The sequence below is a fragment of the Lynx canadensis genome, chromosome B1 (genome assembly GCF_007474595.2).
Source record: "Lynx canadensis isolate LIC74 chromosome B1, mLynCan4.pri.v2, whole genome shotgun sequence".
NCBI classification, from domain to species: domain Eukaryota; kingdom Metazoa; phylum Chordata; class Mammalia; order Carnivora; family Felidae; genus Lynx; species Lynx canadensis.
Genome location: NC_044306.2, coordinates 204,319,335 through 204,330,519, shown reverse-complemented (window position 1 = coordinate 204,330,519; position 11,185 = coordinate 204,319,335). Strand labels below are relative to the sequence as shown.

At 44.9% G+C, this 11,185-nt stretch overlaps 1 protein-coding gene across 2 annotated transcripts in view; it reads left to right on the top strand.

Moving 5' to 3' along the window:
* Positions 1–1,094: 1,094 nt before the first annotated feature.
* Positions 1,095–11,185, top strand: part of FAM193A (family with sequence similarity 193 member A) — a 164,698-nt gene continuing 154,607 nt past the window's right edge. For both annotated transcript variants that reach the window (XM_032593022.1, XM_030314349.1), the window contains exon 1: positions 1,095–1,141. The gene's annotated coding sequence lies outside the window, so the exon portion shown is untranslated. The remainder of the gene's footprint in view (positions 1,142–11,185) is intronic.

The following is an 11,185-nucleotide window of genomic DNA, read 5'->3' as shown; positions in this document are numbered from 1 at the left end:
CAGAAAGTGGGGGAGGCGGACTCGCACCCAGAGCCGGACCAAGGTCACCGGGCCCCTCCCGGCGGGCCAGAGCCCGGTTCCCGGCCTTGGCGCATCCCGGGGGCCGGGCCGGCCTGCGGCACCCGGGGGGCGGGGCGCAGGACGCCGGGGCGTGTGCGTGCCTGTCAAAGAGGCGGAACTCCTCGTCTCCAACCCTGTAGTTCGTCCACCGCGGGCGACGGTGCCTCGCGCCGGCACGGCCCTTCCGTCCGACTACAACTCCCAGAAGGCCACGCGCCGCGGGCGTGACTGGGCTGTGCGCACAGCGACGGTGACGTCACCGGCGCAGGCGACTCCCCCCAACCCCCGGCTCAGCCCCGCTCGGCGTCCGGGCGCTCGGCCGCGCGAGGCTTGACGGGAACCGTGGTCATCCCACCGTGTGTCCCCGGCGGCGACGCGGGCGCGCGAACTCCCACTCCCGGCGTGCCCTGCGCGCCGGCGCTCGTTAACGGCGCGAGGGGGCGGGCGAGGCAGAGGGGGAGCGGCGCTCGGGAGGGCGGAGTAAGGCGTGGGGGGGGGGAGGGCGCCCACACCCCTCCCCCTCCCCGCCGCTCCTTCCCCCTCCCCCGACGTAAACTGGGATCCCTTTCCCCTTGTGTCCGCCATATTGGACTCTAACTCTGGTCAGCGGCGGCGCCGGGCCCGGTGGACTCGCTGTTCCTCCCGCCCAGCGGCCTCCCCGCAGCTCCCGCCCGCCCGGCCCTCCCCGCCCGGAGGCGACCCCGCGTAGCGCCCCCCCCCGCCCTCGGCCGGCCGGAGCGCCCCGCCGCCGCCTCAGCCTCCCCGCCTTCCCCGCCCTCCGCCGCCGCCGCCCGCGGCCCCGCGCCCGCTCCGCGCCCTCTCCCCGCCCGCCCGCCCGCCCGCCATGAGCCCGGCCGACGCCAAGCGCGGGGCCAAGCGCCGGAAGAACAAGCGGGGCGGCGGCGGCGGCGGCTCGGGCGGGGGCAACGGCGGTGCGGGCGGCGGCAAGGCCGGCCCGGCGGCGGCGCTGCGCGGCTCCCAGGCCGCGGGCCTGGCGGCCCCGGGCGGCGCGGCGGCGGCCAACGGGCCCCTCGGCGCGGGCGCGGGCGCGGGCGGCGCCGCCCCCGGAGGCTACTTCGAGGTAAGCGGCGGCGGGGCGGGGGCGGGGTGGGCGGGCGGACGCGGGCGGCCCTCCCGCCGGGGGCCGGACTCCGCGCGCGGGCTAACGGGCGGGCTGCCGGGGCCGGGGCCGCCGGCGGCTAGCGCGGTGACAGCCTTCCCGCGGGCTGCCCGCGCCAGGTGCCGGCATCTCCTGGGTGCGGCGCGCGGCGCTGCCTGTGCCTCTGCCCACCTGCGCGCCGCTGTCACGGGCCCGGGGGTGGTGCCATCTCGCGCCGCGCGGAGCTCGTCCTTGAGATTGCTGGTGTGCGATTCCAGGAGAATTAGGAGTCAGGTGACAAGCGGGGCTTCCCTTCGTAGTTGAGAGTGCCTTCCGATGTGGCTTCTCGGCGGCTGCCTTCTCCATCCCTTGCGAGTGATGCCTGAGTAGTGCCCGCCTCGAAGTTTTCTTTTTCGGCTCCGATACGGTCCTTTGAGAGCCACCCACCTGACAGTCTTCCGGAGCCCTGGCTCTCCGTTTCCAGCTTTTTTAAAAAAAGTTTTAGGGGTAATTGGTGGTCTGGTTACTCAGACGTATATTTAGTAGTGTCTGAACTTAAGGCGTTTGAAAAATGATTTTTTTCTCCTGTGTTGTTGATGAAAGCAGCAAGCACACAGTGCATCTACCCGTTGTGGATTGCTGCACCTTTGTTCCTTGGACATCGGTCACGACACTTCAGAAGACACGATGGCAGTAGGAGGGTGTGCACCTGACACGGTCATTTCCAGTCGTTCACTTGGCTACTGAGAGATAATGGACTTTGCGAAAGTCGCGTTTTTAGAACTGTTACATTCAGTTCTTTTAAAGACCTTTGCAATTTAAAAAAAAAAGCCTCATCAGGAGTATTTGTGTGCGAAATTATGAGGCGAACTGTTTTATGCAAGCTAAATATCGTGTAGGAATGGTCTGTAGTGAGAGCAGATAAATGATTGCATGTGGTGTGGCTTTCTGATGCTTTTGCTATTAAGTGAACTTACAGTAACGCATGTGTGCTTTCGTTTCAGTTTAAAGTATTTTCAGTGTTCTCTGTAGTGTAAAAAGTGCAGTTGTTGGAGCTTTCTTGAGATGATGTTGTCACGTTCGTTTGGGATCCTGGGTCATAGGCCTGGACTTCATTCTACAGAGGTTACCCTTTTCGAATACCCTGGAGAGCAACACAGGTGTAGTTGTTGGGGTCAAGGATGAAGTTTGGGCACTTGGATCTTTGAGCTGTAAATTAAGGGTAGTGTTTGCTGCTGCTGGGGAGGTAAGAGTAGGCCGTCTGCCTATGCAAATCCTTTACAGAAATGTTGATGATATTTGCTACAGCTTGGTGTAAAATAGACCACTTCTGCCCATTCAGTAAAAACAAGTTGCTGATACTATTGTTTCAGGTTTTAATAAATCCCATTTATTTTACAATATTTAGCTAAAACAGTCTTCTTTTAGTTTATTATTCCAATCACATTACTCAAACTCATATATAACCATCTATCTAGTATGATTTTTGACAAGACTGCCTTACTGTTAAACTTACGAGTCAAGGTTTTTGACCACGATCCCCTGTGAGAAATAAGATATATTAAGACCTGTAGTGCCTGCTTCCTCTTACACAACAGAAGTTTTACAAAGTGGTGTGTATATATATATTTAATGTTTTTATTTTTGAGAGAGAGAGAGAGAGAGAGACAGAGCATGAGCATGAGCATGAGCAGGGGAGGGGCAGAGACAGAGGGAGACACAGAATCCGAACCAGGCTCCAGGCTCTGAGCTGTCAGCACAGAGCCTGATGTGGGGCTCGAATTCACAGACCGTGAGATCGTGACCTGAGCCAGGTCAGGTGCTCAACCGACTGAGCCACCCAGACGCCCCTACAAAACGATATTCTGATTTTTTTTTGTCTTTTCTATTTCATTCCGTTTCATTAATAAAACGGTTGTAGTACACAGAATTACTTTACTGTGTTCTATTGATTTGTGACTTGCGCTCTGAGAAACATTCTCTGTAAAGTTGTATCTTAAGTTTTTTCACTCATCTGTGGAATTTGAGAAACTTAGCATGAGACCATAGGGAAACGGAAGGAAAAATAAGTTACAAACAGAGAGGGAGGCAAACATAAGAGACTCTTAAATACAGAGAACAAACTGAGGATGGATGGGGGGGGGGGCAGGAAGGGAAGATGGGTGATGGGCACTGAGGGTGGATGGGGAAGGTGGGGGAGAGGGGAAAATGGGAGATGGGCACTGAGGAGGGCACTTGTTGGTACGAGCACTGGGTGTTGTATGTAAGCCATGAATCATGGGACTCTACTCCCAAAGCCAAGACTACACTGTATACACTATATGTTAGCTAACTTGACAATGTTATTAAATAAAGTATCTTAAGTTTTAAAATTTCTTCACAAGTTTTTTGATAACAGTGCATGAAAGATACCTATGGTGGCAGAGCTGAAAGTGTTCTTGATAACTGATCACAAAAATTTTTACTGTAATTCTGAAGCCTCTGGATTGTTTCCCCATAGATGGTGAACTCTTTGGGGGAACCTTGTCTGGTACAGAAGAGGCATTCAAAGAAGTGTTTGTCAACAAACAGCAGAGAGTGGGTACTGGCCTCGCATTTCCAGAAGCAGCTTCTGATTGATTCCGGGGTTGCATCCTTTCCATTCTATGTAGGGTCACCAGGGCAGAAGGTATCTGAGAGAGGAGTAAGAGTGGAAGGACGGTCTGGATTCCCAGGAGGCGTCCTGTGTTCTGGGCACAGCACTGAGTGTTAGCCGAGGACCACCTTCATCAGGGTAGCTGCTCAGGCACAGAGGGCCTTTGTGCATGTGGGTGGCTTCTACACAGAAATAAGGGCTGAGGGGTAAGTAGGAAGATACAGTGTAGCTTATAGAGTCTTTGGCTGCAAAACTTGAGTATACAAACTTGATAGGCTCTGTGCCCTCAAGCAAGCTGTCAAACCTCAGGCTGCTTCAGTGTTCTAAGTGATCTGGCACCTAGCTTCTAGGGTTATTGTACGAATTAAATAAATAAACAGTACCTGGTGGCACGCACTGTTACGTATGTACACAGTCATTATTTTCCAGGAGGCTGGGCTGGACTTTATTAAGGACTTTGCCACAGGATGCTATCGATCAAGCTTTTTCCGCTTGTGGAATGGGAACACAGTGTGCGGTCAAGAACAGTGGGCATGGCTGGGTCTTGGATAAGCCCCGTTCTAATAGCCTCATTTGGTGGTCTGCTCTGATGCAACAATAAAGGGTTGGCCCTGAAATGAAAAGTTGGTGGTGAAGGGTATCATGAATATATCTTATTGTTTGGCATTTCTATTTTAAAATATAATTTTCATAATGTTCATGGTGTATTGAGTGAATAAGGAAGCTTATAAAACAGAAAACGTTTGTAGCTCATTAACAATTTAAAAACATTTATTTATTTTTGAGAGAGAGAGAGAGAGAGAGAGAGAGCGCGTGAGCAGGGGAGGGGCAGAGAGAGAGAGAGAGAGAGAGGGAGAGAGAGAGAGACAGAATCCGAAGCAGGCTCCAGGCTCTGAGCTGTCAGCACAGAGCCCAACAAGGGGCTCAAACTCACAGACCGTGATATTGATCATGACCTGAGCTGAAGTCAGAGGCTTAACCGACTGAGCCTCCCAGGTGCCCCTCATCAATAATTTTTAAAGATTCTATTTTTCTTGAATGTTTGTTTATTTTTGAGAGAGAGAGAGAGAGCTCAAGTGGGGCAGGGGCAGAGAGAAGACGGCAGAAGATCCAAAGTGGGCTCTATGCTGACAGCAGCCCGATGCTGGGCTCCAACTAATGAACTGCGAGATCATGACTTGAGCCACCCAGGTGCGCCAGAGATTCCATTTTTAAGTAATCTCTACACACAGTGTGGGGCTTGAACTCAAAACCCCGCCATCAAGAGTCTCATGCTCTACCAACTGAGCCAGCCAGGCTCCCCACAATAGAAAACATTTGTAGCATGAACCCATATTTGTAAAATATCTGTGTGTATATATTTGCATAGGAGAGTCTGATACGATATGTGTCAAAATATTTTGTGGTTGGGGCGCCTGGGTGGCTCAGTTGGTTAAGCTTCTGACTCTTGAACTCAGCTCAGGTCTTGAGCTCACGTTTTGTGAGTTCAAGCCCCGTTTTGGGTTCCACATGTAGCCTACTTGAAAAAAAAAATTTGGGGTGGAAATTCTGATGGCTTTCTTTTTTCCTTTTTGCACATTCCTCAAACTTTAAGACTTTTCTACAGTGAGTATTACTTACGGAGCAAAAAGGTGAATAGTACTTTACAACCTGATATTACCAGCATTTTTTCTTTTTCGAATAAAACTGATCTTGGCTTTTTCACCTTTTGACAATTAAACATTTAGGTATTCTATACAAAATAAAAATATTTACACAATCACAGTTGTGTTTTCTGAATGGGTGTGCAAAATTCAGCCACGCCCATGTTATTTGCGAAAACCAGAATTCCTCTATTATGGAAATTGACCCAGTCACTGGCTGTTGGAATATCAACTTACACATAGTTTTCACTCATGGAGGACTCAAAAGGGAATTTAGAGCTGTTTTTGTCATGCTGTTAGAGATTTGTAAAAGGAAGCCATTTGGCGGTAGGGATCAAAGTACACTTCCAAACTGCGATATTAAAGTTTTAAAGTCAGGGGGCACCTGGGTGGCTCAGTCGGTTAAGCGTTCTACTCTTGATTTCGGCTCAGCTCATGATCTCACAGCTCTGGGATTAAGCCCCGCATAGGACTCTGCTCTGAGTGTGGAGCCTGCTTGGGATTCTCTCTCTCCCTCTCTCTTTGCTCCTCTCATGTTCTCTCTTTCTCTCCCTCTCTCTGTTTGAATGAATGAATGAATGAATGAATGAATGAAGTTTTAAAGTCAGAGAAACCTGTTGTAGTATAGGGAGCATTTGTAATAACATAAATCCTTTTCAGCAAGGAAAAGTGGCAAGAAGGAGATACTATTAATAATGTTTAAAGGCCATCCTACAGCACATTCATACATAGTTAGATGGTATGATTATGAATCTCGAGGCACATTGGGGTGTGTTGCAGGCATTGGTGCCGTGATGAAATGAAGTTCAGTCATAACTTTCTCCCTAGTTCACATTTGCCTTAGTGACCTGAGGGAGTATGTCAAATAAAGATCTAGAACCTTATGTGCTTTAACTAAGATTAACAATTTGGTGCAGCTGCAAGGAGCACCTGTGTGATTGAGTATCTTATGCATGTGCACACCCATGTAACCAGTATACCAAGATATAGAATATAGATATAGAATATTCCCTGTACCCTAAAATGCTTCCTTGTTCCCCTTTGCAGTCATCCCACCACTGTTCTGCATTTGGGCTGTATTTGAATTTCTTGTGAAAGTGCTCTGCCAGTGCTCTTTGGCTCAACGTTGAGGTGCACTTGTGTTGTTGACATAGCAACTCAATCATTTTTTTTATTTTTTTAAGTATATTTTTATTTTTTTTACTTTTTTTTAATTAAAATTTTTTTTTAACATTTTATTTATTTTTGAGACAGTGAGAGACAGAGCATGAACAGGGGAGGGTCAGAGAGAGGGAGACACAGAATCCGAAACAGGCTCCAGGCTCTGAGCTGTCAGCACAGAGCCCGACGCGGGGCTCGAACTCACAGACTGTGAGATCATGACCTGAGCCGAAGTTGGCCGCTTAACCGACTGAGCCACCCAGGCACCCCTTAAATATATTTTTAAATGTTTATTTATTTTGGTAGAGGGAGAGCACAAGGAGGGGGTGGTGCAGAAAGAGAGACAGCGAGAGAGAGAGAGAGAGAGAGACAGACAGACAGACAGAGGCAGAATCCTAAGCAGGCTCTGCACTGTCAGCTCAGAGCCCTAATGTGGGGCTTGAACTCAAAGACTGTGAGATCATGACCTGAGCCTAAATCAAGAGTTGGATCCTTAATCAGTTGAGCCACCCAGGTGCCCCATCATCATTCTTTTTCATGGCATACATCTTTTTCCATTGTGTAACTATACCACAGGTTATCCATTCTGATATTGATGGACATTCAGGTTATTTTATTTTATTTACTTTTTTTTTTTTTTAAGTAGGCTCCATACATAACCCGGGGTTTGAACTAACGACCCTGAGATTAAGAGTCGTGGGCTCTACCAACTGACCCAGCCAGGCATCCCAAAGTTATTTTGTTTTATAGCTGATAAGCACATTCCTGTACACGTCTTTTGGTGGACATGAGTACTCATTTCAGTCGAATATATGTCCATATATACCGGAGTGGAGTTGCTAAGTTTATGTGTGGTTTGACTTTAGTAGATATTACCAGGCAGTTTTTCTAAGTGGTTTTATTGTATGCTAATTGAAAAATTAACATGTAGTAAAATTGATATTTTAAAATGTATAGGATTTTGGATTATATAGACACATCTATATAGATTAGTATAACCACTACCACTGTTAGGATATAGAACACTTTCTTTGCCCACAAAAGCTCCCTTGTGCAATCCCTGTGAGATCATACTCTCTTCCACCCCCTAAACTCTTGGCAGCTAGTACTTTGTTACTATGATTTTATCTGTTGGAGGAGTCATATAAATGGAATCATATAGCATGTAACTTTTTGAGGCTAGTTTATTTCACTCAGCATAATCACTTTGAGATTCATCCCAGTTGCATATACCAATAATAGATTGTTCCTTTTTACTGCTGAGTAGTATTCCATTGTATGGATATACCACAGTTTATTCATTTTCCTGATGGTGGACATCGAGGTTCTTCCCAGGTTTTGGTGAAAATGAATATAGCTTCTATAAAAACATTTGTGTACAGGTTTTTGTGTGGAATTAAATTTTCATTTTTCTATGGTAGATACTAAGAAGTGGGAGCTGGGTCATATGGTAGCATTATAAGAAACTGCCATACTAGTTTTCAGAGTGGCCATACCTTTTTGACTTTTCACCAGCAATGTTGAGAGTTCCAGTGACTCTGCATCCTTGCTAGCACTACTTGTCCGTAGTTTTTATCTTAACCATTTTAATAGGTGTGGTATGGTGTGGTTTCAGTTTGCATTTCCCTAATGACTACTGATATTGAACACTTTTCATGTATTTGTTTGCCATTCTTGTATCCTCTTGGGTGAAGTGTTTATTCAAGACTTTGACTATTTTTAATTGGGTTGTTTATTTTCTTGCTTTTGAGTTTTGAGAGTTGTTTATAATTCTGGATAGGAGTCTTGTTGAATATGCAATTTGCAAACATTTTCTTACAGTCTATAGCTTTTTTTTTCTTTCTTTGCAAAGAAAAAAATTTAATTTTGATGAAGTTCAGCTTACCAGATTTTTCTTTTATGAATACTACTTTTTGCTGTCATATCTGTAAACTCTTTGTTTTACAAAACTTCAGGTTATAAAGATTTTTTTTTCCCTATGCTTTCTCCTAGAAGTTTCATAGTTTTACATTTAGATCTGTGATTCATTGTGAGTTAGTTTATATATATCTATATCTATATATATCTATATGTACATATGAACTATTCATATCTATCTATATATATTCATATTTTTTTTCATATGGATATCCGGTTGTTCCAAACCCATTTGTTGAAAGGATATCCTTTCTCCACTGAATTGGCTTTTCACCTTTGTGAGAAATCAGTTGACCTTATTTGAGTGTGGGTTATTTCTGTACTCTCCGTTCTGTTCCATTGATTTGTGGGTCTGTTTCATTGCCTATACCATGTCTTAATTACTGCAGGTCTTAAAATTGAGCAAGGTGATTTCTCCAGCTTAAAAAAAAAAATCTTTTAATGTTTATTTCTGAGACAGAGAGAGACAGAGCATAAGCTGGGGAGGGGCAGAGAGAGAGGGAGACACAGAATCAGAAGCAGGCTCCAGGCTCTGAGCTGTCAGCACTGAGCCCGGTGCGGGCCTCAAACTCACAAACTGGGAGATCATGACCTGAGCCACCCAGCCGCCCCTGATTTCTCCAACTTTAAAGAAAAAAATATTTTGGCTATTTAGTTGTTTTGCTTTTCCATATATTTTAGAATAAGCTTGCCTATCTTTACAAATAATTCTTCTGGGATTTTTTTTTAATTTTTTTTTTCAACGTTTTTAATTTATTTTGGGGACAGAGAGAGACAGAGCATGAACGGGGGAGGGGCACAGAGAGAGGGAGACACAGAATCGGAAACCGGCTCCAGGCTCCGAGCCATCAGCCCAGAGCCTGACGCGGGGCTCGAACTCACGGACCGCGAGATCGTGACCTGGCTGATGTCAGACGCTTAACCGACTGCGCCACCCAGGCGCCCCAATTCTTCTGGGATTTGAATAGAATAGTCATAAATCTATAGATCAATTTGGTGGAAAATTGACACATTTACTATGTTGTTTTCCAATCCATGAACATAGTATGCATCTCTATTTGGTCATTTTTTATTTCCTTTTTTTTTTTTTTAATGGAGATATAATTGACCTATAATTCATGTTTGGTTTCTTTCATTGGTGTTTTGTAGTTTTCAGCAGATGGATTCTGTACATGTTTTCCTAGATTTATACATAAATATTTAATTTTTTTCAACCTCTGTAAATGGTGTTTTTAAAAAAAAACTTCAGTTTCATTTATTCATTGCTAGTATATAGAAATGTAATTAAATTTTGTGTGTTTATCTTCTATCCTTTGATCTTGCTAAAATCATATTCTGGGAGTTTTTGGTGGATTCACTAGTATTTTCTGTGTAGAAAGTCATCGTGTCTGAGTAGTGTTTTTTTTCCTTTGTTTTCTGTTATGTATGCCTTTTCTTTCTTTTTTGTTCTTCATTGCACTGGCTAGGACTTTTAGTACAATTTCCTTGTTCCTGATTTTAGGGTGAAAGCATTCAGTATTTCACCATAAAATATGATGTCTGCTGTAGATTTTTGTAGATGCCCATTATTAGGTTGAGGAGTTTTATTAATAGATGTTGAATTTTGCCAAATGCTTTTTTGAATCAAATTGATATGATCATGTACTTCTCTTCTTTAGACTGCTAATGTGGTAGATCACATTATTGACTTTTATTTTTTTTGACGTTATTGACTTTTAAATATGGACTCAGCTTTGCATTCCTGGAATAAACCCTTCTTGGTCGTGGTAAGTTACTCTTTTTTGGTTGTGGGATTCAGTTTAATATTTTGTTGAGTGTTATTGCATTTGTTGTTATGAAATCTATGTCAATAGTTTTCTTATATATTGTTCTTGCCTGGTTTTGGTGTTAGTATAATGTTGACCTGATAAAATAACTTAGGACTTGTTCTTTTCTCTCTATTGTAGTGTGTGCTTTTCAAAGAAAGGGCTCATTTCATCTAAGTTGTTGAATTTATGTGTGTAGAGTTGTCAGTAGTATTCCTTTATTTTTGTTTTTTAAGGTTTTATTTAAGTTTATTTATTTATCTTGAGAGACAGCTTGTGCTGCATGCATGGATGTGGGGAGGAGCAGAAGAGAGTAGAGAGCTGAAATCAAGAGTTGGACACTTGACTGAGCCATCCAGGCGCTCCTTGATTTTAGTTTTTAAGTGATCTCTACTCTGCTTGATTTTAGTTTTTAAGTGATCTCTACTCTCCTTGATTTTAGTTTTTAAGTGATCTCTACACCAGTGTGGAGTTGAGCTCATGATCCCAAGATCAACAGTTGCATGCTGCACCGACTGACAGTCGGGTGCTCTTGTAGCATTCCTTTATTGTCCTTTTAATATGTCTGTGAGGGTCTGCAGTGATGCTCCCTTTTTCATTCTTGATATTGAGTATCCTTCCTTTTTTTTCTGCCAGTCTTGCTAGAGATTCTTCAAGTTTTTCATCTTTTTGAAGAACCAGCTCTTTTGATTTTTCCCCCCTGTTTTTCTGTTTGTGATTTTGAATTTTTTTGACTGCTTTATTACTCTGCTTTTGGGCTTACTTCGATTTTACTTTTTCTAATTCCTTAAGCTACAAGCTTAGATTATTGATTTGAGGCCATTCTTCTTTTCTCTAATATATGTGTTTAGTGCTGTAAATTTCC